Source organism: Sinocyclocheilus rhinocerous, unplaced genomic scaffold (genome assembly GCF_001515625.1).
Source record: "Sinocyclocheilus rhinocerous isolate Xijiao unplaced genomic scaffold, SAMN03320098_v1.1 scaffold24, whole genome shotgun sequence".
Lineage (NCBI taxonomy): Eukaryota > Metazoa > Chordata > Actinopteri > Cypriniformes > Cyprinidae > Sinocyclocheilus > Sinocyclocheilus rhinocerous.
This window is the reverse complement of record NW_015647124.1, coordinates 287455-294185: the sequence shown is the minus strand read 5'-3', so window position 1 is coordinate 294185 and position 6731 is coordinate 287455. Positions and strand designations below refer to the sequence as shown.

General features: G+C 37.1%; 1 protein-coding gene across 1 annotated transcript in view; it reads right to left on the bottom strand.

Annotated features, from left to right (window-relative positions):
* pcdh15b (protocadherin-related 15b) overlaps positions 1–3048 on the bottom strand; it is a 215654-nt gene extending 212606 nt beyond the window's left edge. The window contains exon 1 of the mRNA XM_016513238.1: positions 2795–3048. The gene's annotated coding sequence lies outside the window, so the exon portion shown is untranslated. The remainder of the gene's footprint in view (positions 1–2794) is intronic.
* Between the last annotated feature and the right edge of the window lie 3683 nt (positions 3049–6731).

Sequence of the window (6731 nt, the reverse complement as noted above, 5' to 3'; positions counted from 1 at the left end):
ATATATATATATATGAGTCTTTTGTATTCTGCTATACTGTAAGGAAATTGTTTATTTATTTATTTGGGGATAAGGTTGGATAAGCTCATTTAATTTACTGTAAAACTCACCAGCACATGTTAACTCACCAGCACACTCCATAAATACATTTAAAACTCCTGTTGACCGTTTTTGATGAGCTCTATGCATGTGTGTTGAAATGTTCATTTGCGCGAACAAAAGGGTTTGGAAAGGGTGAGTAAATGACAGAGTTGTTATGTTTGGCCTGAACTAGCATATGTCTATTTCAGTACATATTTAAAAGCTTCTTGACCATATTTGATGAGCTGTATGTGTGTAGACGTGTTCATTTTCGAAGTTGAACAAAAGGGTTTGAGACAACATGAGGTTGAGTAATTCATGACATCATTTTCATTTTTGAATGAACTATGCTTTGAGGGTGAGTAAATAATGACTAAATTGCCATTTTTGGGATTAACTATCCCTTAAAATGCACTTGAACAAGTACGTAGACATTTTTGGCTCATTTTTATTTTTAATATTTTGAGCCTGTGACCTGCAAAAAAAAGTTGTAATAGAAACCCCAAAGATTATCGGAGTTATATTCTGTATTGCTCTACACTGTAAGGAAATTGTTTCAATATTTTTGTCAGTGGAGGAAATGGGGATGAGGTTGGATAAGTTCATCTATTTTACCGTAAAACCACGTGTCTGTTTCTGTAAATATTCAAACAATTCTGGTGACTGTATTTGATGAGCTCTATGTATGTGTGTTGACGTGTTCATTTGTGTTTCGAAGTTGGTTTGGAACAACATGAGGGAGAGTAATTGATGACATAACTTATCATACATAATATCCCTTAAAATGCACATGCACAAGTATGTGAACATCTTTTGGGTCAGTTGTATTTGGATTTTAAGTTTGTGACCTGCAAAAGTATACACTGAAAAAAAAATATTTTTCAAAGTTGTAAATAATAAAAAATAAAAAAATCAGAGATTATTGTTTAAATATTTTTGTTAGCTGAGGAAATGGGGATAAGTTTGGATAAGCTCATTTAATTTAGCGTTAAACCCACCAGCACATCTATTTCTGTAAATATTTAAAATGGGTAAACACGGCGTCATGGTAATAGACCCACTGGGTGACTCACAAGCTGTGGACCTAACCTGCAGCACGGAGACAGACACCATCACAAATAACACAGGAGTTGAGGAACATGTGGTGGGGGTCAATAATTAATGAGGAAAGGAGGGGTAGAGGAGGTTATCACTACAGAAGACCAGCAGCACTTCATTGTGTTCTCTTGGCATTTCGTGTTGCTGTAGTTCCACACCAGCTCCTTCTATACGGCCTAACTTCGTAATTCATCTCTGGTGTCTGATCACAGTGACATATCTAGAGGAACACTGAGATATGGAGGTTCCCCGAAGTAAAATTATATTGTTCAGAAAATGCTTTTTTTTATAGCTCAGGAGACTCTCTCTTACAGTAGGATTCATTTTAAGTATCAGCTTTGTTTGTTTTGGATGCTTCTTTTAAAATTACTTGAGAATTAAACTTAATGATAAAACAAATGAGGATTCCATAGCTCAGATCATTTGGTTTTGGAGGAATTTGATAAAGGTCTGAGCTTGTACTGATATCAGTCTTTGGAGTTTGAGACATTGTTGAGGACATACAGTAGGTGAGCTGTTTCCCAAAAGAACAAGCCTTCTCGATTTAATATAATTTCTACTTAGGAGAAAGAGCTGACATATTAATGAGATTTCAATTCTTGTCTGCGGGTTTTGACCATCAAAGCTACAAAGATGTTTTCTTCTTTTCAGAATGCTGATCGATTATAATTCTGACATCAAAACTAGACTAAAAAAAGAGAAGATCTCTCTGGTTCGGTTGAGGAATAACTTAAATTAAACTGTTCAGAATGTTCTTCAAGTTGTAATACCAAAATGAATTAGGTTTTATTCAATAAGTTTCTTTAACATTACTAAATCAACCAAACTACCATAGGTTACATCAACAGAAGTCTTTTTCAAGGGTCAGGTCAGGTTGACATTCCTCCTCATTTCACTTTTTAAATGTTAAGATGGATCTTCGTCATAAGTTCATCATTTTTAACCATTTAACCATTTCATTGATCAAAAAAAATTACCATGATAAACAGTTAATTACGACAAAAAATACCATGCTTACTAGTTATTGTTACAACTGTACGGCTGTGGTTTAATAGTCACCACTGTCATAAAAGAAATGAAAATGACAGATGATTTTAAAAAACGATCTCACGTTAATTGTACGATTTTACAATATTATGAATGGCTGTAGTAACTGTAGTAGCCTACTGTGTAAATGCAACGATTGAATGCAAGTCAAACTTTACATGCGTAATGATGCTATATTTTAGGCTGTAATAAATGTTTGAGTGAATCTGATCGATTTCTATTTTACTTTCGTTAAATGAATTAAACGCGGAGGCAACAGATTGCGGGAATGCGCGGCGTAATAGGATGAGCATACGGTAATCCGGAGTCCTGTAGACACATCCCTCACGTCAGACTGAAAAACTGTGTCAGTCACTGTATCCAAACCACTTGCCGGTTTTCATCAATAAATCTTCCAAATGCAATTGCTAGCACGTCAACGCGTCCTGTGCAAAAATGCACAACATTTCCAAGCGCCATTACGCGCCAAGAACCGAAGATACTATTCACATTCCACACAACCCGAGCCCCAAAAGAGATTCAGAGCAGCCGACCCAAAGAGAAATAAACCCCTTACTTAGTCACTCACCTCCTCATCCAACGACTTGTCAACCATCGGAATAACAATCCAAAAACTCGCTATGCGCGCAAAGTGCCACTAACTTTCCTTGACGCGCTACTGCGCAGCGATTGAAGAAGCGCAGAAAGTCTTACTGCGTGAGTTGTAAAGCCATGCAAATCCTCCTCAAACGGCTGGAGAGTATCAGAAACTCCTCAGTGCCGAACGCATCCCGAGCAGTCGGGTTTAGGAGCTCTGCTGCCCTCTGTCTTTAATTCACTCCCGAAGAAAGCGAGGGTTCCCACGCAGAGAGAAAATATCACGAAGTTGGTTGGCAATGCGATCCAGCCTCTGTGGTCTCTTCCGCCTTAATGGCAGCCATCTATTTTGAGAGCTCAAATTGGTGAATATGCACCTGCCGTGGCGTGGGAGTAATCTTATTAGAGCGCAGAGAGCGCATGGCCACCCACAGGGAAAAAATAAAAAAAACACAAATTATATCTCTTTAAGATCTCAAATGTTACTCATACTAATGGGATTAAAAAATACATATATTTGAGTCTTCATGCTTTCCGATTGTTCTGCTAAGAAACTCACTGCCTTCATAAGTCTGTAATCAAAGCTCAATATGATTCTATTCAATTTGATCTCAAGTATTTCTCATCACATTCCAAACGCAAAATGATCTGCGCTGTGTCATATTATTTTTTATAGCTCTACACACTTAATTTTAATAAATGTTTTTTTGTGTGTCTCTTTATTCATTTTTGAATGAACTATGCTTTGAGGGTGAGTAAATAATGACTAAATTGCCATTTTTGGGATTAACTATCCCTTAAAATGCACTTGAACAAGTACGTAGACATTTTTGGCTCATTTTTATTTTTAATATTTTGAGCCTGTGACCTGCAAAAAAAAGTTGTAATAGAAACCCCAAAGATTATCGGAGTTATATTCTGTATTGCTCTACACTGTAAGGAAATTGTTTCAATATTTTTGTCAGTGGAGGAAATGGGGATGAGGTTGGATAAGTTCATCTATTTTACCGTAAAACCACGTGTCTGTTTCTGTAAATATTCAAACAATTCTGGTGACTGTATTTGATGAGCTCTATGTATGTGTGTTGACGTGTTCATTTGTGTTTCGAAGTTGGTTTGGAACAACATGAGGGAGAGTAATTGATGACATAACTTATCATACATAATATCCCTTAAAATGCACATGCACAAGTATGTGAACATCTTTTGGGTCAGTTGTATTTGGATTTTAAGTTTGTGACCTGCAAAAGTATACACTGAAAAAAAAATATTTTTCAAAGTTGTAAATAATAAAAAATAAAAAAATCAGAGATTATTGTTTAAATATTTTTGTTAGCTGAGGAAATGGGGATAAGTTTGGATAAGCTCATTTAATTTAGCGTTAAACCCACCAGCACATCTATTTCTGTAAATATTTAAAATGGGTAAACACGGCGTCATGGTAATAGACCCACTGGGTGACTCACAAGCTGTGGACCTAACCTGCAGCACGGAGACAGACACCATCACAAATAACACAGGAGTTGAGGAACATGTGGTGGGGGTCAATAATTAATGAGGAAAGGAGGGGTAGAGGAGGTTATCACTACAGAAGACCAGCAGCACTTCATTGTGTTCTCTTGGCATTTCGTGTTGCTGTAGTTCCACACCAGCTCCTTCTATACGGCCTAACTTCGTAATTCATCTCTGGTGTCTGATCACAGTGACATATCTAGAGGAACACTGAGATATGGAGGTTCCCCGAAGTAAAATTATATTGTTCAGAAAATGCTTTTTTTTATAGCTCAGGAGACTCTCTCTTACAGTAGGATTCATTTTAAGTATCAGCTTTGTTTGTTTTGGATGCTTCTTTTAAAATTACTTGAGAATTAAACTTAATGATAAAACAAATGAGGATTCCATAGCTCAGATCATTTGGTTTTGGAGGAATTTGATAAAGGTCTGAGCTTGTACTGATATCAGTCTTTGGAGTTTGAGACATTGTTGAGGACATACAGTAGGTGAGCTGTTTCCCAAAAGAACAAGCCTTCTCGATTTAATATAATTTCTACTTAGGAGAAAGAGCTGACATATTAATGAGATTTCAATTCTTGTCTGCGGGTTTTGACCATCAAAGCTACAAAGATGTTTTCTTCTTTTCAGAATGCTGATCGATTATAATTCTGACATCAAAACTAGACTAAAAAAAGAGAAGATCTCTCTGGTTCGGTTGAGGAATAACTTAAATTAAACTGTTCAGAATGTTCTTCAAGTTGTAATACCAAAATGAATTAGGTTTTATTCAATAAGTTTCTTTAACATTACTAAATCAACCAAACTACCATAGGTTACATCAACAGAAGTCTTTTTCAAGGGTCAGGTCAGGTTGACATTCCTCCTCATTTCACTTTTTAAATGTTAAGATGGATCTTCGTCATAAGTTCATCATTTTTAACCATTTAACCATTTCATTGATCAAAAAAAATTACCATGATAAACAGTTAATTACGACAAAAAATACCATGCTTACTAGTTATTGTTACAACTGTACGGCTGTGGTTTAATAGTCACCACTGTCATAAAAGAAATGAAAATGACAGATGATTTTAAAAAACGATCTCACGTTAATTGTACGATTTTACAATATTATGAATGGCTGTAGTAACTGTAGTAGCCTACTGTGTAAATGCAACGATTGAATGCAAGTCAAACTTTACATGCGTAATGATGCTATATTTTAGGCTGTAATAAATGTTTGAGTGAATCTGATCGATTTCTATTTTACTTTCGTTAAATGAATTAAACGCGGAGGCAACAGATTGCGGGAATGCGCGGCGTAATAGGATGAGCATACGGTAATCCGGAGTCCTGTAGACACATCCCTCACGTCAGACTGAAAAACTGTGTCAGTCACTGTATCCAAACCACTTGCCGGTTTTCATCAATAAATCTTCCAAATGCAATTGCTAGCACGTCAACGCGTCCTGTGCAAAAATGCACAACATTTCCAAGCGCCATTACGCGCCAAGAACCGAAGATACTATTCACATTCCACACAACCCGAGCCCCAAAAGAGATTCAGAGCAGCCGACCCAAAGAGAAATAAACCCCTTACTTAGTCACTCACCTCCTCATCCAACGACTTGTCAACCATCGGAATAACAATCCAAAAACTCGCTATGCGCGCAAAGTGCCACTAACTTTCCTTGACGCGCTACTGCGCAGCGATTGAAGAAGCGCAGAAAGTCTTACTGCGTGAGTTGTAAAGCCATGCAAATCCTCCTCAGATGGCTGGAGAGTATCATAAACTCCTCAGTGCCGAACACATCCCGAGCAGTCGGGTTTAGGAGCTCTGCTGCCCTCTGTCTTTAATTCACTCCCGAGGAAAGCGTGGATTCCCACGCAGAGAGAAGATATCAGGAAGTTGGGTGGCAATGCGATCCAGCTTCCGTGGTCTCCTCCGCCTTAATGGCAGTCATCTTTTTCATTTTCATCTCAAATTGGTGAATATGCACCTGCCGTGGCGTGGGAGTAATCTTATTAGAGCGCAGAGAGCGCATGGCCACCCACAGGGAAAACAAAAACAAAAAAAAACACAAATTATATCTCTTTAAGATCTCAAATGTTACTCATACTAATGGGATTAAAAAATACATATATTTGAGTCTTCATGCTTTCCGATTGTTCTGCTAAGAAACTCACTGCCTTCATAAGTCTGTAATCAAAGCTCAATATGATTCTATTCAATTTGATCTCAAGTATTTCTCATCACATTCCAAACGCAAAATGATCTGCGCTGTGTCATATTATTTTTTATAGCTCTACACACTTAATTTTAATAAATGTTTTTTTGTGTGTCTCTTTATTTCTCTCTATCTATCTATCTATCTATCTATCTATCTATCTATCTATCTGTCTGTCTGTCTGTCTGTCTGTCTGTCTATCTATCT